Here is a 24,396-nt window from a genome sequence, read left to right on the forward strand (position 1 = left end):
GCGCGCATATGGCTTATACTTTCGCCTTTTTCGCAAACTTGTTGGCCAGATCCCGGATATTTTCCGTGTTTGAAACACGTAGTAATGTGGTAACACACTGAAGCAGTCAATTAAACCTGGTTTCGATCAATATTTCAGAGGATAACACCGGTTAGGTCTGGGTTAGGTCTGGGTTAGGTCTGGGATATGCGCGCATCTGGCTTATACTTTCGCCTTTTTCGAAAACTTGTTGGCTAGATCCTGGGTTTTTTCGTGTTTGAATCACGTAGTAATGTGGTAACAAACTGAAGCAGTCAATAAAACCTGGTTTCGATCAATATTTTAGAGGATAACACCGGTTAGGTCTGGGTTAGGTCTGGGAAATGCGCGCATCTGGCTTATACTTTCGCCTTCTTCGCATACTTGTTGGCCAGATCCTGGGTTTTTTTCGTGTTTGAGTCACGTAGGAATGTGGTAACACACTGAAGCAGTCAATTAAACCTGGTTTCGATCAATATTTTAGAGGATAACACCGGTTAGGTCTGGGTTAGGTCTGGGTTATGCCCGCATCTGGCTCATGATTTTGCCTTCTTCGCATACTTGTTGGCCAGATCCTGGGTTTTTTCCGTGTTTGAATCACGTAGTAATGTGGTAATACACTGAAGCAGTCAATAAAACCTGGTTTCGATCAATATTTTAGAGGATAACACCGGTTAGGTCTGGGTTAGGTCTGGGTTATGCCCGCATCTGGCTCATGATTTTGCCTTCTTCGCATACTTGTTGGCCAGATCCTGGGCTTTTTTCGTGTTTGAATCACGTAGTAATGTGGTAATACACTGAAGCAGTCAATAAAACCTGGTTTCGATCAATATTTTAGAGGATAACACCGGTTAGGTCTGGGTTAGGTCTGGGTTATGCCCGCATCTGGCTCATGATTTTGCCTTCTTCGCATACTTGTTGGCCAGATCCTGGGGTTTTTTCGTGTTTGAATCACGTAGTAATGTGGTAACAAACTGAAGCAGTCAATAAAACCTGGTTTCGATCAATATTTTAGAGGATAACACCGGTTAGGTCTGGGTTAGGTCTGAGATTTGCGCGCATCTGGCTTATACTTTCGCCTTTTTCGCAAACTTGTTGGCCAGATCCTGGGTTTTTTCCGTGTTTGAATCACGTAGTAATGTGGTAACACACTGAAGCAGTCAATAAAACCTGGTTTCGATCAATATTTTAGAGGATAACACCGGTTAGGTCTGGGTTAGGTCTGGGATTTGCGCGCATCTGGCTTATACTTTCGCCTTTTTCGCAAACTTGTTGGCCAGATCCCGGATATTTTCCGTGTTTGAAACACGTAGTAATGTGGTAACACACTGAAGCAGTCAATTAAACCTGGTTTCGATCAATATTTCAGAGGATAACACCGGTTAGGTCTGGGTTAGGTCTGGGATATGCGCGCATCTGGCTTATACTTTCACCTTTTTCGTAAACTTGTTGGCTAGATCCTGGGTTTTTTTCGGGTTTGAATAACGCAGTAATGTGGTACCACACTGAAGCAGTCAATTAAACCTGATTTCGATCAATATTTTAGAGGATAACACCGGTTAGGTCTGGGATTGGTCCGGGATACGCCCGCATCTGGCTCATGATTTTGCCTTCTTCGCATACTTGTTGGCCAGATCCTGGGTTTTTTTCGTGTTTGAATCACGTAGTAATGTGGTAACACACTGAAGCTGTCAATTAAACCTGGTTTCGATCAATATTTTAGAGGATAACACCGGTTAGGTCTGGGTTCGGTCTGGGATATGCGCGCATCTGGCTTATACTTTCACCTTTTTCGCAAACTTGTTGGCCAGATCCTGGGTTTTTTCCGTGTTTGATCACGTAGTAATGTGGTAACACACTGAAGCAGTTAATAAAACCTGGTTTCGATCAATATTTTAGAGGATAACACCGGTTAGGTCTGGGTTAGGACTGGGTTATGCCCGCATCTGGCTCATGATTTTGCCTTCTTCGCATACTTGTTGGCCAGATCCTGGGCTTTTTTCGTGTTTGAATCACGTAGTAATGTGGTAATACACTGAAGCAGTCAATCAAACCTGGTTTCGATCAATATTTTAGAGGATAACACCGGTTAGGGCTGGGTTAGGTCTGAGATTTGCGCGCATCTGGCTTATACTTTCGCCTTTTTCGCAAACTTGTTGGCCAGATCCTGGGTTTTTTCCGTGTTTGAATCACGTAGTAATGTGGTAATACACTGAAGCAGTCAATAAAACCTGGTTTCGATCTATATTTTAGAGGATAACACCGGTTAGGTCTGGGTTAGGTCTGGGTTATGCCCGCATCTGGCTCATGATTTTGCCTTCTTCGCATACTTGTTGGCCAGATCCTGGGCTTTTTTCGTGTTTGAATCACGTAGTAATGTGGTAATACACTGAAGCAGTCAATAAAACCTGGTTTCGATCAATATTTTAGAGGATAACACCGGTTAGGGCTGGGTTAGGTCTGAGATTTGCGCGCATCTGGCTTATACTTTCGCCTTTTTCGCATACTTGTTGGCCAGATCCTGGGGTTTTTTCGTGTTTGAATCACGTAGTAATGTGGTAACACATTGAAGCAGTCAATTAAACATGGTTTCCGTCAATATTTTACAGGATAACACCGGTTAGGTCTGGGTTAGGTCTGGGATATGCGCGCATCTGGCTTATACTTTCACCTTTTTCGCAAACTTGTTGGCCAGATCCTGGGTTTTTTCCGTGTTTGAATCACGTAGTAATGTGGTAACACACTGAAGCAGTCAATTAAACCTGGTTTCGATCAATATTTCAGAGGATAACACCGGTTAGGTCTGGGTTAGGTCTGGGAAATGCGCGCATCTGGCTTATACTTTCGCCTTCTTCGCATACTTGTTGGCCAGATCCTGGGTTTTTTTCGTGTTTGAGTCACGTAGGAATGTGGTAACACACTGAAGCAGTCAATTAAACCTGGTTTCGATCAATATTTTAGATGATAACACCGGTTAGGTCTGGGTTAGGTCCGGGATATGCCCGCATCTGGCTCATGATTTTGCCTTCTTCGCATACTTGTTGGCCAGATCCTGGGTGTTTTTCGTGTTTGAATCACGTAGTAATGTGGTAACACACTGAAGCAGTCAATTAAACCTGGTATCGATCAATATTTTAGAGGATAACACCGGTTAGGTCTGGGTTAGGTCCGGGATATGCCCGCATCTGGCTCATGATTCTGCCTTCTTCGCATACTTGTTGGCCAGATCCTGGGGCTTTCTCGTGTTTGAATCACGTAGTAATGTGGTAACACACTGGAGCAGTCAATTAAACCTGGTTTCGATCAATATTTTAGAGGATAACACCGGTTAGGTCTGGGTTAGGTCCGGGATATGCCCGCATCTGGCTCATGATTTTGCCTTCTTCGCATACTTGTTGGCCAGATCCTGGGGTTTTTTCGTGTTTGAATCACGTAGTAATGTGGTAACAAACTGAAGCAGTCAATAAAACCTGGTTTCGATCAATATTTTAGAGGATAACACCGGTTAGGTCTGGGTTAGGTCTGAGATTTGCGCGCATCTGGCTTATACTTTCGCCTTTCGCAAACTTGTTGGCCAGATCCTGGGTTTTTTCCGTGTTTGAAACACGTAGTAATGTGGTAACACACTGAAGCAGTCAATAAAACCTGGTTTCGATCAATATTTTAGACGATAACACCAGTTAGGTCTGGGTTAGGTCTGGGATTTGCGCGCATCTGGCTTATACTTTCGCCTTTCTCACAAACTTGTTGGCCAGATCCCGGATATATTTCCGTGTTTGAAACACGTAGTAATGTGGTAACACACTGAAGCAGTCAATTAAACCTGGTTTCGATCAATATTTCAGAGGATAACACCGGTTAGGTCTGGGTTAGGTCTGGGATATGCCCGCATCTGGCTCATGATTTTGCCTTCTTCGCATACTTGTTGGCCAGATCCCGGGTTTTTTCCGTGTTTGAATCACGTAGTAATGTGGTAACACACTGAAGCAGTCAATTAAACCTGGTTTCGATCAATATTTCGGAGGATAACACCCGTTAGATCTGGGTTAGGTCCGGGATATGCCCGCATCTGGCTCATGATTTTGCCTTCTTCGCATACTTGTTGGCCAGATCCTGGGGTTTTTTTCGTGTTTGAATCACGTAGTAATGTGGTAACACTCTGAAGCAGTCAATTAAACCAGGTTTCGATGAATATTTTAGAGGATAACACCGGTTAGGTCTGGGTTAGGTCTGGGATATGCGCGCATCTGGCTTATACTTTCGCCTTTCGCAAACTTGTTGGCCAGATCCTGGGTTTTCTTCGTGTTTGAATCACGTAGGCATGTGGTAACACACTGAAGCAGTCAATTAAACCTGGTTTCGGACAGTATTTTAGAGGATAACACCGGTTAGGTCTGGGTTAGGTCTGGGTTATGCCCGCATCTGGCTCATGATTTTGCCTTCTTCGCATACTTGTTGGCCGGATCCTGGGTTTTTTTCGTGTTTGAATCACGTAGTAATGTGGTAACACACTGAACCAGTCAGTTAAACCTGGTTTGGATCAATATTTTAGAGGATAACACCGGTTAGGTCTGGGTTAGGTCTGGGTTATGCCCGCATCTGGCTTATACTTTCGCCTTTTTTGCAAACTTGTTGGCTAGATCCTGGGTTTTTTCGGGTTTGAATCACGTGGTAATGTGGTACGACACAGAAACAAGCCATTAAACCTGGATTCGGACAGTATTTTAGAGGATAACACCGGTTAGGTCTGGGTTATGTCTAGGATATGCGCGCATCTGGCTTATACTTTCTCCTTTTTCGCTAACTTGTTGGCTAGATCCTGGGATTTGTCGGGTTTCGAATCACGTAGTAATGTGGTAACACACTGAAGCAGTCAATAAAACCTGGTTTCGATCAATATTTTAGAGGATAACGCCGGTTAGGTCTGGGTTAGGTCTGGGTTATGCCCGCATCTGGCTCATGATTTTGCCTTCTTCGCATACTTGTTGGCCAGATCCTGGGCTTTTTTCATGTTTGAATCACGTAGTCATGTGGTAATACACTGAAGCAGTCAATAGAACCTGGTTTCGATCAATATTTTAGAGGATAACACCGGTTAGGGCTGGGTTAGGTCTGAGATTTGCGCGCATCTGGCTCATACTTTCGCCTTTTTCGCAAACTTGTTGGCCAGATCCTGGGTTTTTTCCGTGTTTGAATCACGTAGTAATGTGGTAATACACTGAAGCAGTCAATAAAACCTGGTTTCGATCAATATTTTAGAGGATAACACCGGTTAGGTCTGGGTTAGGTCTGGGTTATGCCCGCATCTGGCTCATGATTTTGCCTTCTTCGCATACTTGTTGGCCAGATCCTGGGCTTCTTTCGTGTTTGAATCACGTAGTAATGTGGTAATACACTGAAGCAGTCAATAAAACCTGGTTTCGATCAATATTTTAGAGGATAACACCGGTTAGGTCTGGGTTAGGTCTGGGTTATGCCCGCATCTGGCTCATGATTTTGCCTTCTTCGCATACTTGTTGGCCAGATCCTGGGGTTTTTTCGTGTTTGAATCACGTAGTAATGTGGTAACACACTGAAGCAGTCAATTAAACCTGGTTTCCATCAATATTTTACAGGATAACACCGGTTAGGTCTGGGTTAGGTCTGGGATATGCGCGCATCTGGCTTATACTTTCACCTTTTTCGCAAACTTGTTGGCCAGATCCTGGGTTTTTCCGTGTTTGAATCACGTAGTAATGTGGTAACACACTGAAGCAGTCAATTAAACCTGGTTTCGATCAATATTTCAGAGGATAACACCGATTAGGTCTGGGTTAGGTCTGGGATATGCGCGCATCTGGCTCATGATTCTGCCTTCTTCGCATACCTGTTGGCCAGATCCTGGGGCTTTTTCGTGTTTGAATCACGTAGTAATGTGGTAACACACTGAAGCAGTCAATTAAACCTGGTTTCGATCAATATTTTAGAGGACAACACCGGTTAGGGCTGGGTTAGGTCTGAGATTTGCGCGCATCTGGCTTATACTTTCGCCTTTTTCGCAAACTTGTTGGCCAGATCATGGGTTTTTTCCGTGTTTGAATCACGTAGTAATGTGGTAATACACTGAAGCAGTCAATAAAACCTGGTTTCGATCAATATTTTAGACGATAACACAGGTTAGGTCTGGGTTAGGTCCGGGATATGCCCGCATCTGGCTCATGATTTTGCCTTCTTCGCATACTTGTTGGCCAGATCCTGGGGTTTTTTCGTGTTTGAATCACGTAGTAATGTGGTAACAAACTGAAGCAGTCAATAAAACCTGGTTTCGATCAATATTTTAGAGGATAACACCGGTTAGGTCTGGGTTAGGTCTGAGATTTGCGCGCATCTGGCTTATACTTTCGCCTTTCGCAAACTTGTTGGCCAGATCCTGGGTTTTTTCCGTGTTTGAAACACGTAGTAATGTGGTAACACACTGAAGCAGTCAATAAAACCTGGTTTCGATCAATATTTTAGAGGATAACACCGGTTAGGTCTGGGTTAGGTCTGGGATTTGCGCGCATCTGGCTTATACTTTCGCCTTTTTCGCAAACTTGTTGGCCAGATCCCGGATATATTTCCGTGTTTGAAACACGTAGTAATGTGGTAACACACTGAAGCAGTCAATTAAACCTGGTTTCGATCAATATTTCAGAGGATAACACCGGTTAGGTCTGGGATATGCGCGCATCTGGCTTATACTTTCGCCTTTTTCGTAAACTTGTTGGCTAGATCCTGGGTTTTTTTCGGGTTTGAATAACGCAGTAATGTGGTACCACACTGAAGCAGTCAATTAAACCTGATTTCGATCAATATTTTAGAGGATAACGCCGGTTAGGTCTGGGTTAGGTCTGGGTTATGCCCGCATCTGGCTCATGATTTTGCCTTCTTCGCATACTTGTTGGCCAGATCCTGGGTTTTTTTCGTGTTTGAATCACGTAGTAATGTGGTAACAAACTGAAGCAGTCAATAAAACCTGGTTTCGATCAATATTTTAGAGGATAACACCGGTTAGGTCTGGGTTAGGTCTGGGTTATGCCCGCATCTGGCTCATGATTTTGCCTTCTTCGCATACTTGTTGGCCAGATCCTGGGCCTTTTTCGTGTTTGAATCACGTAGTAATGTGGTAATACACTGAAGCAGTCAATAAAACCTGGTTTCGATCAATATTTTAGAGGATAACACCGGTTAGGTCTGGGTTAGGTCTGGGTTATGCCCGCATCTGGCTCATGATTTTGCCTTCTTCGCATACTTGTTGGCCAGATCCTGGGTTTTTTCCGTGTTTGAATCACGTAGTAATGTGGTAACACACTGAAGCAGTCAATTAAACCTGGTTTCGATCAATATTTCAGAGGATAACACCGGTTAGGTCTGGGTTAGGTCTGGGATATGCGCGCATCTGGCTTATGCTTTCGCCTTTTTCGCAAACTTGTTGGCTAGATCCTGGGTTTTTTTCCGGTTTGAATAATGCAGTAATGTGGTACCACACTGAAGCAGTCAATTTAACCTGGTTTCGATCAATATTTTAGAGGATAACGCCGGTTAGGTCTGGGTTAGGTCTGGGAAATGCGCGCATCTGGCTTATACTTTCGCCTTCTTCGCATACTTGTTGGCCAGATCCTGGGTTTTTTTCGTGTTTGAATCACGTAGGAATGTGGTAACACACTGAAGCAGTCAATTAAACCTGGTTTCGATCAATATTTTAGAGGATAACACCGGTTAGGTCTGGGTTAGGTCCGGGATATGCCCGCATCTGGCTCATGATTTTGCCTTCTTCGCATACTTGTTGGCCAGATCCTGGGTGTTCTTCGTGTTTGAATCACGTAGTAATGTGGTAACACACTGAAGCAGTCAATTAAACCTGGTTTCGATCAATATTTTAGAGGATAACACCCGTTAGGTCTGGGTTAGGTCCGGGATATGCCCGCATCTGGCTCATGATTCTGCCTTCTTCGCATACTTGTTGGCCAGATCCTGGGGCTTTTTCGTGTTTGAATCACGTAGTAATGTGGTAACACACTGAAGCAGTCAATTAAACCTGGTTTCGATCAATATTTTAGAGGATAACACCGGTTAGGTCTGGGATTGGTCCGGGACATGCCCGCATCTGGCTCATGATCTTGCCTTCTTCGCATACTTGTGGCCAGATCCTGGGGTTTTTTCGTGTTTGAATCACGTAGTAATGTGGTAACAAACTGAAGCAGTCAATAAAACCTGGTTTCGATCAATATTTTAGAGGATAACACCGGTTAGGTCTGGGTTAGGTCTGAGATTTGCGCGCATCTGGCTTATACTTTCGCCTTTCGCAAACTTGTTGGCCAGATCCTGGGTTTTTTCCGTGTTTGAAGCACGTAGTAATGTGGTAACACACTGAAGCAGTCAATAAAACCTGGTTTCGATCAATATTTTAGAGGATAACACCGGTTAGGTCTGGGTTAGGTCTGGGATTTGCGCGCATCTGGCTTATACTTTCGCCTTTTTCGCAAACTTGTTGGCCAGATCCCGGATATTTTCCGTGTTTGAAACACGTAGTAATGTGGTAACACACTGAAGCAGTCAATTAAACCTGGTTTCGATCAATATTTCAGAGGATAACACCGGTTAGGTCTGGGTTAGGTCTGGGATATGCGCGCATCTGGCTTATACTTTCGCCTTTTTCGTAAACTTGTTGGCTAGATCCTGGGTTTTTTTGGGGATTGAATAACGCAGTAATGTGGTACCACACTGAAGCAGTCAATTAAACCTGATTTCGATCAATATTTTAGAGGATAACGCCGGTTAGGTCTGGGTTTGGTCTGGGTTATGCCCGCATCTGGCTCATGATTTTGCCTTCTTCGCATACTTGTTGGCCAGATCCTGGGTTTTTTTCGTGTTTGAATCAGGTAGTAATGTGGTAACAAACTGAAGCAGTCAATAAAACCTGTTTTCGATCAATATTTTAGACGATAACACCGGTTAGGTCTGGGTTAGGTCTGGGTTATGCCCGCATCTGGCTCATGATTTTGCCTTCTTCGCATACTTGTTGGCCAGATCCTGGGCTTTTTTCGTGTTTGAATCACGTAGTAATGTGGTAATACACTGAAGCAGTCAATAAAACCTGGTTTCGATCAATATTTTAGAGGATAACACCGGTTAGGTCTGGGTTAGGTCTGGGTTATGCCCGCATCTGGCTCATGATTTTGCCTTCTTCGCATACTTGTTGGCCAGATCCTGGGGTTTTTTCGTGTTTGAAACACGTAGTAATGTGGTAACAAACTGAAGCAGTCATTATAACCTGGTTTCGATCAATATTTTAGAGGATAACACCGGTTAGGTCTGGGTTAGGTCTGAGATTTGCGCGCATCTGGCTTATACTTTCGCCTTTTTCGCAAACTTGTTGGCCAGATCCTGGGGTTTTTTCGTGTTTGAAACACGTAGTAATGTGGTAACAAACTGAAGCAGTCAATTAAACATGGTTTCCGTCAATATTTTACAGGATAACACCGGTTAGGTCTGGGTTAGGTCTGGGATATGCGCGCATCTGGCTTATACTTTCACCTTTTTCGCAAACTTGTTGGCCAGATCCTGGGTTTTTTCCGTGTTTGAATCACGTAGTAATGTGGTAACACACTGAAGCAGTCAATTAAACCTGGTTTCGATCAATATTTTAGAGGATAACACCGGTTAGGTCTGGGATTGGTCCGGGACATGCCCGCATCTGGCTCATGATCTTGCCTTCTTCGCATACTTGTGGCCAGATCCTGGGGTTTTTTCGTGTTTGAATCACGTAGTAATGTGGTAACAAACTGAAGCAGTCAATAAAACCTGGTTTCGATCAATATTTTAGAGGATAACACCGGTTAGGTCTGGGTTAGGTCTGAGATTTGCGCGCATATGGCTTATACTTTCGCCTTTCGCAAACTTGTTGGCCAGATCCTGGGTTTTTTCCGTGTTTGAAGCACGTAGTAATGTGGTAACACACTGAAGCAGTCAATAAAACCTGGTTTCGATCAATATTTTAGAGGATAACACCGGTTAGGTCTGGGTTAGGTCTGGGATTTGCGCGCATCTGGCTTATACTTTCGCCTTTTTCGCAAACTTGTTGGCCAGATCCCGGATATTTTCCGTGTTTGAAACACGTAGTAATGTGGTAACACACTGAAGCAGTCAATTAAACCTGGTTTCGATCAATATTTCAGAGGATAACACCGGTTAGGTCTGGGTTAGGTCTGGGATATGCGCGCATCTGGCTTATACTTTCGCCTTTTTCGTAAACTTGTTGGCTAGATCCTGGGTTTTTTTGGGGATTGAATAACGCAGTAATGTGGTACCACACTGAAGCAGTCAATTAAACCTGATTTCGATCAATATTTTAGAGGATAACGCCGGTTAGGTCTGGGTTTGGTCTGGGTTATGCCCGCATCTGGCTCATGATTTTGCCTTCTTCGCATACTTGTTGGCCAGATCCTGGGTTTTTTTCGTGTTTGAATCAGGTAGTAATGTGGTAACAAACTGAAGCAGTCAATAAAACCTGTTTTCGATCAATATTTTAGACGATAACACCGGTTAGGTCTGGGTTAGGTCTGGGTTATGCCCGCATCTGGCTCATGATTTTGCCTTCTTCGCATACTTGTTGGCCAGATCCTGGGCTTTTTTCGTGTTTGAATCACGTAGTAATGTGGTAATACACTGAAGCAGTCAATAAAACCTGGTTTCGATCAATATTTTAGAGGATAACACCGGTTAGGTCTGGGTTAGGTCTGGGTTATGCCCGCATCTGGCTCATGATTTTGCCTTCTTCGCATACTTGTTGGCCAGATCCTGGGGTTTTTTCGTGTTTGAAACACGTAGTAATGTGGTAACAAACTGAAGCAGTCATTATAACCTGGTTTCGATCAATATTTTAGAGGATAACACCGGTTAGGTCTGGGTTAGGTCTGAGATTTGCGCGCATCTGGCTTATACTTTCGCCTTTTTCGCAAACTTGTTGGCCAGATCCTGGGGTTTTTTCGTGTTTGAAACACGTAGTAATGTGGTAACAAACTGAAGCAGTCATTAAAACCTGGTTTCGATCAATATTTTAGAGGATAACACCGGTTAGGTCTGGGTTAGGTCTGAGATTTGCGCGCATCTGGCTTATACTTTCGCCTTTTTCGCAAACTTGTTGGCCAGATCCTGGGTTTTTTCCGTGTTTGAATCACGTAGTAATGTGGTAACACACTGAAGCAGTCAATAAAACCTGGTTTCGATCAATATTTTAGAGGATAACACCGGTTAGGTCTGGGTTAGGTCTGGGATTTGCGCGCATCTGGCTTATACTTTCGCCTTTTTCGCAAACTTGTTGGCCAGATCCCGGATATTTTCCGTGTTTGAAACACGCAGTAATGTGGTACCACACTGAAGCAGTCAATTAAACCTGATTTCGATCAATATTTTAGAGGATAACACCGGTTAGGTCTGGGATTGGTCCGGGATATGCCCGCATCTGGCTCATGATTTTGCCTTCTTCGCATACTTGTTGGCCAGATCCTGGGGTTTTTTCGTGTTTGAATCACGTAGTAATGTGGTAACAAACTGAAGCAGTCAATAAAACCTGGTTTCGATCAATATTTTAGAGGATAACACCGGTTAGGTCTGGGTTAGGTCTGAGATTTGCGCACATCTGGCTTATACTTTCGCCTTTCGCAAACTTGTTGGCCAGATCCTGGGTTTTTTCCGTGTTTGAATCACGTAGTAATGTGGTAACACACTGAAGCAGTCAATAAAACCTGGTTTCGATCAATATTTTAGAGGATAACACCGGTTAGGTCTGGGTTAGGTCTGGGATTTGCGCGCATCTGGCTTATACTTTCGCCTTTTTCGCAAACTTGTTGGCCAGATCCCGGATATATTTCCGTGTTTGAAACACGTAGTAATGTGGTAACACACTGAAGCAGTCAATTAAACCTGGTTTCGATCAATATTTCAGAGGATAACACCGGTTAGGTCTGGGTTAGGTCTGGGATATGCGCGCATCTGGCTTATACTTTCGCCTTTTTCGTAAACTTGTTGGCTAGATCCTGGGTTTTTTTCGTGTTTGAATAACGCAGTAATGTGGTACCACACTGAAGCAGTCAATTAAACCTGATTTCGATCAATATTTTAGAGGATAACGCCGGTTAGGTCTGGGTTAGGTCTGGGTTATGCCCGCATCTGGCTCATGATTTTGCCTTCTTCGCATACTTGTTGGCCAGATCCTGGGTTTTTTTCGTGTTTGAATCACGTAGTAATGTGGTAACAAACTGAAGCAGTCAATAAAACCTGGTTTCGATCAATATTTTAGAGGATAACACCGGTTAGGTCTGGGTTAGGTCTGGGTTATGCCCGCATCTGGCTCATGATTTTGCCTTCATCGCATACTTGTTGGCCAGATCCTGGGTTTTTTCCGTGTTTGAATCACGTAGTAATGTGGTAACACACTGAAGCAGTCAATAAAACCTGGTTTCGATCAATATTTTAGAGGATAACACCGGTTAGGTCTGGGTTAGGTCTGGGATTTGCGCGCATCTGGCTTATACTTTCGCATTTTCGCAAACTTGTTGGCCAGATCCCGGATATTTTCCGTGTTTGAAACACGGAGTAATGTGGTAGCACACTGAAGCAGTCAATTAAACCTGGTTTCGATCAATATTTCAGAGGATAACACCGGTTATGTCTGGGTTAGGTCTGGGATATGCGCGCATCTGGCTTATACTTTCGCCTTTTTCGTAAACTTGTTGGCTAGATCCTGGGATTTTTTCGGGTTTGAATAACGCAGTAATGTGGTACCACACTGAAGCAGTCAATTAAACCTGATTTCGATCAATATTTTAGAGGATAACACCGTTTAGGTCTGGGATTGGTCCGGGATATGCCCGCATCTGGCTCATGATTTTGCCTTCTTCGCATACTTGTAGGCCAGATCCTGGGGTTTTTTCGTGTTTGAATCACGTAGTAATGTGGTAACACACTGAAGCAGTCAATTAAACCTGGTTTCCATCAATATTTTACAGGATAACACCGGTTAGGTCTGGGTTAGGTCTGGGATATGCGCGCATCTGGCTTATACTTTCACCTTTTTCGCAAACTTGTTGGCCAGATCCTGGGTTTTTTTCCGGTTTGAATAACGCAGTAATGTGGTACCACACTGAAGCAGTCAATTTAACCTGGTTGCGATCAATATTTTAGAGGATAACGCCGGTTAGGTCTGGGTTAGGTCTGGGAAATGCGCGCATCTGGCTTATACTTTCGCCTTCTTCGCATACTTGTTGGCCAGATCCTGGGTTTTTTTCGTGTTTGAATCACGTAGGAATGTGGTAACACACTGAAGCAGTCAATTAAACCTGGTTTCGATCAATATTTTAGAGGATAACACCGGTTAGGTCTGGGTTAGGTCTGGGTTATGCCCGCATCTGGCTCATGATTTTGCCTTCTTCGCATACTTGTAGGCCAGATCCTGGGGTTTTTTCGTGTTTGAATCACGTAGTAATGTGGTAACACACTGAAGCAGTCAATTAAACCTGGTTTCCATCAATATTTTACAGGATAACACCGGTTAGGTCTGGGTTAGGTCTGGGATATGCGCGCATCTGGCTTATACTTTCACCTTTTTCGCAAACTTGTTGGCCAGATCCTGGGTTTTTTTCCGGTTTGAATAACGCAGTAATGTGGTACCACACTGAGGCAGTCAATTTAACCTGGTTGCGATCAATATTTTAGAGGATAACGCCGGTTAGGTCTGGGTTAGGTCTGGGAAATGCGCGCATCTGGCTTATACTTTCGCCTTCTTCGCATACTTGTTGGCCAGATCCTGGGTTTTTTTCGTGTTTGAATCACGTAGGAATGTGGTAACACACTGAAGCAGTCAATTAAACCTGGTTTCGATCAATATTTTAGAGGATAACACCGGTTAGGTCTGGGTTAGGTCCGGGATATGCCCGCATCTGGCTCATGATTTTGCCTTCTTCGCATACTTGTTGGCCAGATCCTGGGTGTTTTTCGTGTTTGAATCACGTAGTAATGTGGTAACACACTGAAGCAGTCAATTAAACCTGGTTTCGATCAATATTTTAGAGGATAACACCCGTTAGGTCTGGGTTAGGTCCGGGATATGCCCGCATCTGGCTCATGATTCTGCCTTCTTCGCATACTTGTTGGCCAGATCCCGGATATATTTCCGTGTTTGAAACACGTAGTAATGTGGTAACACACTGAAGCAGTCAATTAAACCTGGTTTCGATCAATATTTCAGAGGATAACACCGGTTAGGTCTGGGTTAGGTCTGGGATATGCGCGCATCTGGCTTATACTTTCGCCTTTTTCGCAAACTTGTTGGCCAGATCCTGGGTTTTTTCCGTGTTTGAATCACGTAGTAATGTGGTAACACACTGAAGCAGTCAATAAAACCTGGTTTCGATCAATATTTTAGAGGATAACACCGGTTAGGTCTGGGTTAGGTCTGGGATTTGCGCGCATCTGGCTTATACTTTCGCCTTTTTCGCAAACTTGTTGGCCAGATCCCGGATATTTTCCGTGTTTGAAACACGTAGTAATGTGGTAACACACTGAAGCAGGCAATTAAACCTGGTTTCGATCAATATTTCAGAGGATAACACCGGTTAGGACTGGGTTAGGTCTGGGATATGCGCGCATCTGGCTTATACTTTCGCCTTTTTCGTAAACTTGTTGGCTAGATCCTGGGTTTTTTCGGGTTTGAATAACGCAGTAATGTGGTACCACACTGAAGCAGTCAATTAAACCTGATTTCGATCAATATTTTAGAGGATAACACCGGTTAGGTCTGGGATTGGTCCGGGATATGCCCGCATCTGGCTCATGATTTTGCCTTCTTCGCATACTTGTTGGCCAGATCCTGGGGTTTTTTCGTGTTTGAATCACGTAGTAATGTGGTAACAAACTGAAGCAGTCAATAAAACCTGGTTTCGATCAATATTTTAGAGGATAACACCGGTTAGGTCTGGGTTAGGTCTGAGATTTGCGCGCATCTGGCTTATACTTTCGCCTTTCGCAAACTTGTTGGCCAGATCCTGGGTTTTTTCCGTGTTTGAATCACGTAGTAATGTGTTAACACACTGAAGCAGTCAATAAAACCTGGTTTCGATCAATATTTTAGAGGATAACACCGGTTAGGTCTGGGTTAGGTCTGGGATTTGCGCGCATCTGGCTTATACTTTCGCCTTTTTCGCAAACTTGTTGGCCAGATCCCGTATATATTTCCGTGTTTGAAACACGTAGTAATGTGGTAACACACTGAAGCAGTCAATTAAACCTGGTTTCGATCAATATTTCAGAGGATAACACCGGTTAGGTCTGGGTTAGGTCTGGGATATGCGCGCATCTGGCTTATACTTTCGCCTTTTTCGTAAACTTGTTGGCTAGATCCTGGGTTTTTTTCGTGTTTGAATAACGCAGTAATGTGGTACCACACTGAAGCAGTCAATTAAACCTGATTTCGATCAATATTTTAGAGGATAACGCCGGTTAGGTCTGGGTTAGGTCTGGGTTATGCCCGCATCTGGCTCATGATTTTGCCTTCTTCGCATACTTGTTGGCCAGATCCTGGGGTTTTTTCGTGTTTGAATCACGTAGTAATGTGGTAATACACTGAAGCAGTCAATAAAACCTGGTTTCGATCAATATTTTAGAGGATAACACCGGTTAGGTCTGGGTTAGGTCTGGGTTATGCCCGCATCTGGCTCATGATTTTGCCTTCTTCGCATACTTGTAGGCCAGATCCTGGGGTTTTTCGTGTTTGAATCACGTAGTAATGTGGTAACACACTGAAGCAGTCAATTAAACCTGGTTTCCATCAATATTTTACAGGATAACACCGGTTAGGTCTGGGTTAGGTCTGGGATATGCGCGCATCTGGCTTATACTTTCACCTTTTTCGCAAACTTGTTGGCCAGATCCTGGGTTTTTTTCCGGTTTGAATAACGCAGTAATGTGGTACCACACTGAAGCAGTCAATTTAACCTGGTTGCGATCAATATTTTAGAGGATAACGCCGGTTAGGTCAGGGTTAGGTCTGGGAAATGCGCGCATCTGGCTTATACTTTCGCCTTCTTCGCATACTTGTTGGCCAGATCCTGGGTTTTTTTCGTGTTTGAATCACGTAGGAATGTGGTAACACACTGAAGCAGTCAATTAAACCTGGTTTCGATCAATATTTTAGAGGATAACACCGGTTAGGTCTGGGTTAGGTCCGGGATATGCCCGCATCTGGCTCATGATTTTGCCTTCTTCGCATACTTGTTGGCCAGATCCTGGGTGTTTTTCGTGTTTGAATCACGTAGTAATGTGGTAACACACTGAAGCAGTCAATTAAACCTGGTTTCGATCAATATTTTAGAGGATAACACCCGTTAGGTCTGGGTTAGGTCCGGGATATGCCCGCATCTGGCTCATGATTCTGCCTTCTTCGCATACTTGTTGGGCAGATCCTGGGGCTTTTTCGTGTTTGAATCACGTAGTAATGTGGTAACACACTGAAGCAGTCAATTAAACCTGGTTTCGATCAATATTTTAGAGGATAACACCGGTTAGGTCTGGGATTGGTCCGGGATATGCCCGCATCTGGCTCATGATCTTGCCTTCTTCGCATACTTGTTGGCCAGATCCTGGGGTTTTTTCGTGTTTGAATCACGTAGTAATGTGGTAACAAACTGAAGCAGTCAATAAAACCTGGTTTCGATCAATATTTTAGAGGATAACACCGGTTAGGTCTGGGTTAGGTCTGAGATTTGCGCGCATCTGGCTTATACATTCGCCTTTCGCAAACTTGTTGGCCAGATCCTGGGTTTTTTCCGTGTTTGAAGCACGTAGTAATGTGGTAACACACTGAAGCAGTCAATAAAACCTGGTTTCGATCAATATTTTAGAGGATAACACCGGTTAGGTCTGGGTTAGGTCTGGGATTTGCGCGCATATGGCTTATACTTTCGCCTTTTTCGCAAACTTGTTGGCCAGATCCCGGATATTTTCCGTGTTTGAAACACGTAGTAATGTGGTAACACACTGAAGCAGTCAATTAAACCTGGTTTCGATCAATATTTCGGAGGATAACACCGGTTAGGTCTGGGTTAGGTCTGGGATATGCGCGCATCTGGCTTATACTTTCGCCTTTTTCGTAAACTTGTTGGCTAGATCCTGGGTTTTTTTCGTGTTTGAATCACGTAGTAATGTGGTAACAAACTGAAGCAGGCAATTAAACCTGGTTTCGATCAATATTTCAGAGGATAACACCGGTTAGGACTGGGTTAGGTCTGGGATATGCGCGCATCTGGCTTATACTTTCGCCTTTTTCGTAAACTTGTTGGCTAGATCCTGGGTTTTTTCGGGTTTGAATAACGCAGTAATGTGGTACCACACTGAAGCAGTCAATTAAACCTGATTTCGATCAATATTTTAGAGGATAACACCGGTTAGGTCTGGGATTGGTCCGGGATATGCCCGCATCTGGCTCATGATTTTGCCTTCTTCGCATACTTGTTGGCCAGATCCTGGGGTTTTTTCGTGTTTGAATCACGTAGTAATGTGGTAACAAACTGAAGCAGTCAATAAAACCTGGTTTCGATCAATATTTTAGAGGATAACACCGGTTAGGTCTGGGTTAGGTCTGAGATTTGCGCGCATCTGGCTTATACTTTCGCCTTTCGCAAACTTGTTGGCCAGATCCTGGGTTTTTTCCGTGTTTGAATCACGTAGTAATGTGGTAACACACTGAAGCAGTCAATAAAACCTGGTTTCGATCAATATTTTAGAGGATAACACCGGTTAGGTCTGGGTTAGGTCTGGGATTTGCGCGCATCTGGCTTATACTTTCGCCTTTATCGCAAACTTGTTGGCCAGATCCCGTATATATTTCCGTGTTTGAAACACGTAGTAATGTGGTAACACACTGAAGCAGTCAATTAAACCTGGTTTCGATCAATATTTCAGAGGATAACACCGGTTAGGTCTGGGTTAGGTCTGGGATATGCGCGCATCTGGCTTATACTTTCGCCTTTTTCGTAAACTTGTTGGCTAGATCCTGGGTTTTTTTCGTGTTTGAATAACGCAGTAATGTGGTACCACACTGAAGCAGTCAATTAAACCTGATTTCGATCAATATTTTAGAGGATAACGCCGGTTAGGTCTGGGTTAGGTCTGGGTTATGCCCGCATCTGGCTCATGATTTTGCCTTCTTCGCATACTTGTTGGCCAGATCCTGGGTTTTTTTCGTGTTTGAATCACGTAGTAATGTGGTAACAAACTGAAGCAGTCAATAAAACCTGGTTTCGATCAATATTTTAGAGGATAACACCGGTTAGGTCTGGGTTAGGTCTGGGTTATGCCCGCATCTGGCTCATGATTTTGCCTTCATCGCATACTTGTTGGCCAGATCCTGGGTTTTTTCCGTGTTTGAATCACGTAGTAATGTGGTAACACACTGAAGCAGTCAATAAAACCTGGTTTCGATCAATATTTTAGAGGATAACACCGGTTAGGTCTGGGTTAGGTCTGGGATTTGCGCGCATCTGGCTTATACTTTCGCCTTTTTCGCAAACTTGTTGGCCAGATCCCGGATATTTTCCGTGTTTGAAACACGTAGTAATGTGGTAACACACTGAAGCAGTCAATTAAACCTGGTTTCGATCAATATTTCAGAGGATAACACCGGTTATGTCTGGGTTAGGTCTGGGATATGCGCGCATCTGGCTCATACTTTCGCCTTTTTCGTAAACTTGTTGGCTAGATCCTGGGATTTTTTCGGGTTTGAATAACGCAGTAATGTGGTACCACACTGAAGCAGTCTATTAAACCTGATTTCGATCAATATTTTAGAGGATAACACCGGTTAGGACTGGGATTGGTCCGGGATATGCCCGCATCTGGCTCATGATTTTGCCTTCTTCGCATACTTGTTGGCCAGATCCTGGGGTTTTTTCGTGTTTGAATCACGTAGTAATGTGGTAATACACTGAAGCAGTCAATAAAACCTGGTTTCGATCAATATTTTAGAGGATAACACCGGTTAGGTCTGGGTTAGGTCTGGGTTATGCCCGCATCTGGCTCATGATTTTGCCTTCTTCGCATACTTGTAGGCCAGATCCTGGGGTTTTTCGTGTTTGAATCACGTAGTAATGTGGTAACACACTGAAGCAGTCAATTAAACCTGGTTTCCATCAATATTTTACAGGATAACACCGGTTAGGTCTGGGTTAGGTCTGGGATATGCGCGCATCTGGCTTATACTTTCACCTTTTTCGCAAACTTGTTGGCCAGATCCTGGGTTTTTTTCCGGTTTGAATAACGCAGTAATGTGGTACCACACTGAAGCAGTCAATTTAACCTGGTTGCGATCAATATTTTAGAGGATAACGCCGGTTAGGTCTGGGTTAGGTCTGGGAAATGCGCGCATCTGGCTTATACTTTCGCCTTCTTCGCATACTTGTTGGCCAGATCCTGGGTTTTTTTCGTGTTTGAATCACGTAGGAATGTGGTAACACACTGAAGCAGTCAATTAAACCTGGTTTCGATCAATATTTTAGAGGATAACACCGGTTAGGTCTGGGTTAGGTCCGGGATATGCCCGCATCTGGCTCATGATTTTGCCTTCTTCGCATACTTGTTGGCCAGATCCTGGGTGTTTTTCGTGTTTGAATCACGTAGTAATGTGGTAACACACTGAAGCAGTCAATTAAACCTGGTTTCGATCAATATTTTAGAGGATAACACCCGTTAGGTCTGGGTTAGGTCCGGGATATGCCCGCATCTGGCTCATGATTCTGCCTTCTTCGCATACTTGTTGGCCAGATCCTGGGGCTTTTTCGTGTTTGAATCACGTAGTAATGTGGTAACACACTGAAGCAGTCAATTAAACCTGGTTTCGATCAATATTTTAGAGGATAACACCGGTTAGGTCTGGGATTGGTCCGGGATATGCCCGCATCTGGCTCATGATCTTGCCTTCTTCGCATACTTGTTGGCCAGATCCTGGGGTTTTTTCGTGTTTGAATCACGTAGTAATGTGGTAACAAACTGAAGCAGTCAATAAAACCTGGTTTCGATCAATATTTTAGAGGATAACACCGGTTAGGTCTGGGTTAGGTCTGAGATTTGCGCGCATCTGGCTTATACATTCGCCTTTCGCAAACTTGTTGGCCAGATCCTGGGTTTTTTCCGTGTTTGAAGCACGTAGTAATGTGGTAACACACTGAAGCAGTCAATAAAACCTGGTTTCGATCAATATTTTAGAGGATAACACCGGTTAGGTCTGGGTTAGGTCTGGGATTTGCGCGCATATGGCTTATACTTTCGCCTTTTTCGCAAACTTGTTGGCCAGATCCCGGATATTTTCCGTGTTTGAAACACGTAGTAATGTGGTAACACACTGAAGCAGTCAATTAAACCTGGTTTCGATCAATATTTCGGAGGATAACACCGGTTAGGTCTGGGTTAGGTCTGGGATATGCGCGCATCTGGCTTATACTTTCGCCTTTTTCGTAAACTTGTTGGCTAGATCCTGGGTTTTTTTGGGGATTGAATAACGCAGTAATGTGGTACCACACTGAAGCAGTCAATTAAACCTGATTTCGATCAATATTTTAGAGGATAACGCCGGTTAGGTCTGCGTTAGGTCTGGGTTATGCCCGCATCTGGCTCATGATTTTGCCTTCTTCGCATACTTGTTGGCCAGATCCTGGGTTTTTTTCGTGTTTGAATCAGGTAGTAATGTGGTAACAAACTGAAGCAGTCAATAAAACCTGGTTTCGATCAATATTTTAGAGGATAACACCGGTTAGGTCTGGGTTAGGTCTGGGTTATGCCCGCATCTGGCTCATGATTTTGCCTTCTTCGCATACTTGTTGGCCAGATTCTGGGTTTTTTCCGTGTTTGAATCACGTAGTAATGTGGTAATACACTGAAGCAGGCAATTAAACCTGTTTTCGATCAATATTTCAGAGGATAACACCGGTTAGGTCTGGGTTAGGTCTGGGATATGCGCGCATCTGGCTTATACTTTCGCCTTTTTCGTAAACTTGTTGGCTAGATCCTGGGTTTTTTTCGGGTTTGAATAACGCAGTAATGTGGTACCACACTGAAGCAGTCAATTAAACCTGATTTCGATCAATATTTTAGAGGATAACACCGGTTAGGTCTGGGATTGGTCCGGGATATGCCCGCATCTGGCTCATGATTTTGCCTTCTTCGCATACTTGTTGGCCAGATCCTGGGGTTTTTTCGTGTTTGAATCACGTAGTAATGTGGTAACAAACTGAAGCAGTCAATAAAACCTGGTTTCGATCAATATTTTAGAGGATAACACCGGTTAGGTCTGGGTTAGGTCTGAGATTTGCGCGCATCTGGCTTATACTTTCGCCTTTCGCAAACTTGTTGGCCAGATCCTGGGTTTTTTCCGTGTTTGAATCACGTAGTAATGTGGTAACACACTGAAGCAGTTAATAAAACCTGGTTTCGATCAATATTTTAGAGGATAACACCGGTTAGGTCTGGGTTAGGTCTGGGATTTGCGCGCATCTGGCTTATACTTTCGCCTTTTTCGCAAACTTGTTGGCCAGATCCCGGATATATTTCCGTGTTTGAAACACGTAGTAATGTGGTAACACACTGAAGCAGTCAATTAAACTTGGTATCGATCAATATTTCAGAGGATAACACCGGTTAGGTCTGGGTTAGGTCTGGGATATGCGCGCATCTGGCTTATACTTTCGCCTTTTTCGTAAACTTGTTGGCTAGATCCTGGGTTTTTTTCGTGTTTGAATAACGCAGTAATGTGGTACCACACTGAAGCAGTCAATTAAACCTGATTTCGATCAATATTTTAGAGGATAACGCCGGTTACGTCTGGGTTAGGTCTGGGTTATGCCCGCATCTGGCTCATGATTTTGCCTTCTTCGCATACTTGTTGGCCAGATCCTGGGTTTTTTTCGTGTTTGAATCACGTAGTAATGTGGTAACAAACTGAAGCAGTCAATAAAACCTGGTTTCGATCAATATTTTAGAGGATAACACCGGTTAGGTCTGGGTTAGGTCTGGGTTATGCCCGCATCTGGCTCATGATTTTGCCTTCATCGCATACTTGTTGGCCAGATCCTGGGTTTTTTCCGTGTTTGAATCACGTAGTAATGTGGTAACACACTGAAGCAGTCAATAAAACCTGGTTTCGATCAATATTTTAGAGGATAACACCGGTTAGGTCTGGGTTAGGTCTGGGATTTGCGCGCATCTGGCTTATACTTTCGCCTTTTTCGCAAACTTGTTGGCCAGATCCCGGATATTTTCCGTGTTTGAAACACGTAGTAATGTGGTAACACACTGAAGCAGTCAATTAAACCTGGTTTCGATCAATATTTCAGAGGATAACACCGGTTATGTCTGGGTTAGGTCTGGGATATGCGCGCATCTGGCTTATACTTTCGCCTTTTTCGTAAACTTGTTGGCTAGATCCTGGGATTTTTTCGGGTTTCAATAACGCAGTAATGTGGTACCACACTGAAGCAGTCAATTAAACCTGATTTCGATCAATATTTTAGAGGATAACACCGGTTAGGTCTGGGATTGGTCCGGGATATGCCCGCATCTGGCTCATGATTTTGCCTTCTTCGCATACTTGTTGGCCAGATCCTGGGGTTTTTTCGTGTTTGAATCACGTAGTAATGTGGTAATACACTGAAGCAGTCAATAAAACCTGGTTTCGATCAATATTTTAGAGGATAACACCGGTTAGGTCTGGGTTAGGTCTGGGTTATGCCCGCATCTGGCTCATGATTTTGCCTTCTTCGCATACTTGTAGGCCAGATCCTGGGGTTTTTTCGTGTTTGAATCACGTAGTAATGTGGTAACACACTGAAGCAGTCAATTAAACCTGGTTTCCATCAATATTTTACAGGATAACACCGGTTAGGTCTGGGTTAGGTCTGGGATATGCGCGCATCTGGCTTATACCTTCACCTTTTTCGCAAACTTGTTGGCCAGATCCTGGGTTTTTTTCCGGTTTGAATAACGCAGTAATGTGGTACCACACTGAAGCAGTCAATTTAACCTGGTTGCGATCAATATTTTAGAGGATAACGCCGGTTAGGTCTGGGTTAGGTCTGGGAAATGCGCGCATCTGGCTTATACTTTCGCCTTCTTCGCATACTTGTTGGCCAGATCCTGGGTTTTTTTCGTGTTTGAATCACGTAGGAATGTGGTAACACACTGAAGCAGTCAATTAAACCTGGTTTCGATCAATATTTTAGAGGATAACACCGGTTAGGTCTGGGTTAGGTCCGGGATATGCCCGCATCTGGCTCATGATTTTGCCTTCTTCGCATACTTGTTGGCCAGATCCTGGGTGTTTTTCGTGTTTGAATCACGTAGTAATGTGGTAACACACTGAAGCAGTCAATTAAACCTGGTTTCGATCAATATTTTAGAGGATAACACCCGTTAGGTCTGGGTTAGGTCCGGGATATGCCCGCATCTGGCTCATGATTCTGCCTTCTTCGCATACTTGTTGGCCAGATCCTGGGGCTTTTTCGTGTTTGAATCACGTAGTAATGTGGTAACACACTGAAGCAGTCAATTAAACCTGGTTTCGATCAATATTTTAGAGGATAACACCGGTTAGGTCTGGGATTGGTCCGGGATATGCCCGCATCTGGCTCATGATCTTGCCTTCTTCGCATACTTGTTGGCCAGATCCTGGGGTTTTTTCGTGTTTGAATCACGTAGTAATGTGGTAACAAACTGAAGCAGTCAATAAAACCTGGTCTCGATCAATATTTTAGAGGATAACACCGGTTAGGTCTGGGTTAGGTCTGAGATTTGCGCGCATCTGGCTTATACATTCGCCTTTCGCAAACTTGTTGGCCAGATCCTGGGTTTTTTCCGTGTTTGAAGCACGTAGTAATGTGGTAACACACTGAAGCAGTCAATAAAACCTGGTTTCGATCAATATTTTAGAGGATAACACCGGTTAGGTCTGGGTTAGGTCTGGGATTTGCGCGCATATGGCTTATACTTTCGCCTTTTTCGCAAACTTGTTGGCCAGATCCCGGATATTTTCCGTGTTTGAAACACGTAGTAATGTGGTAACACACTGAAGCAGTCAATTAAACCTGGTTTCGATCAATATTTCGGAGGATAACACCGGTTAGGTCTGGGTTAGGTCTGGGATATGCGCGCATCTGGCTTATACTTTCGCCTTTTTCGTAAACTTGTTGGCTAGATCCTGGGTTTTTTTGGGGATTGAATAACGCAGTAATGTGGTACCACACTGAAGCAGTCAATTAAACCTGATTTCGATCAATATTTTAGAGGATAACGCCGGTTAGGTCTGCGTTAGGTCTGGGT

Source organism: Colletes latitarsis, unplaced genomic scaffold, assembly GCF_051014445.1.
Source record: "Colletes latitarsis isolate SP2378_abdomen unplaced genomic scaffold, iyColLati1 scaffold0002, whole genome shotgun sequence".
Taxonomy (NCBI): Eukaryota; Metazoa; Arthropoda; class Insecta; order Hymenoptera; family Colletidae; genus Colletes; species Colletes latitarsis.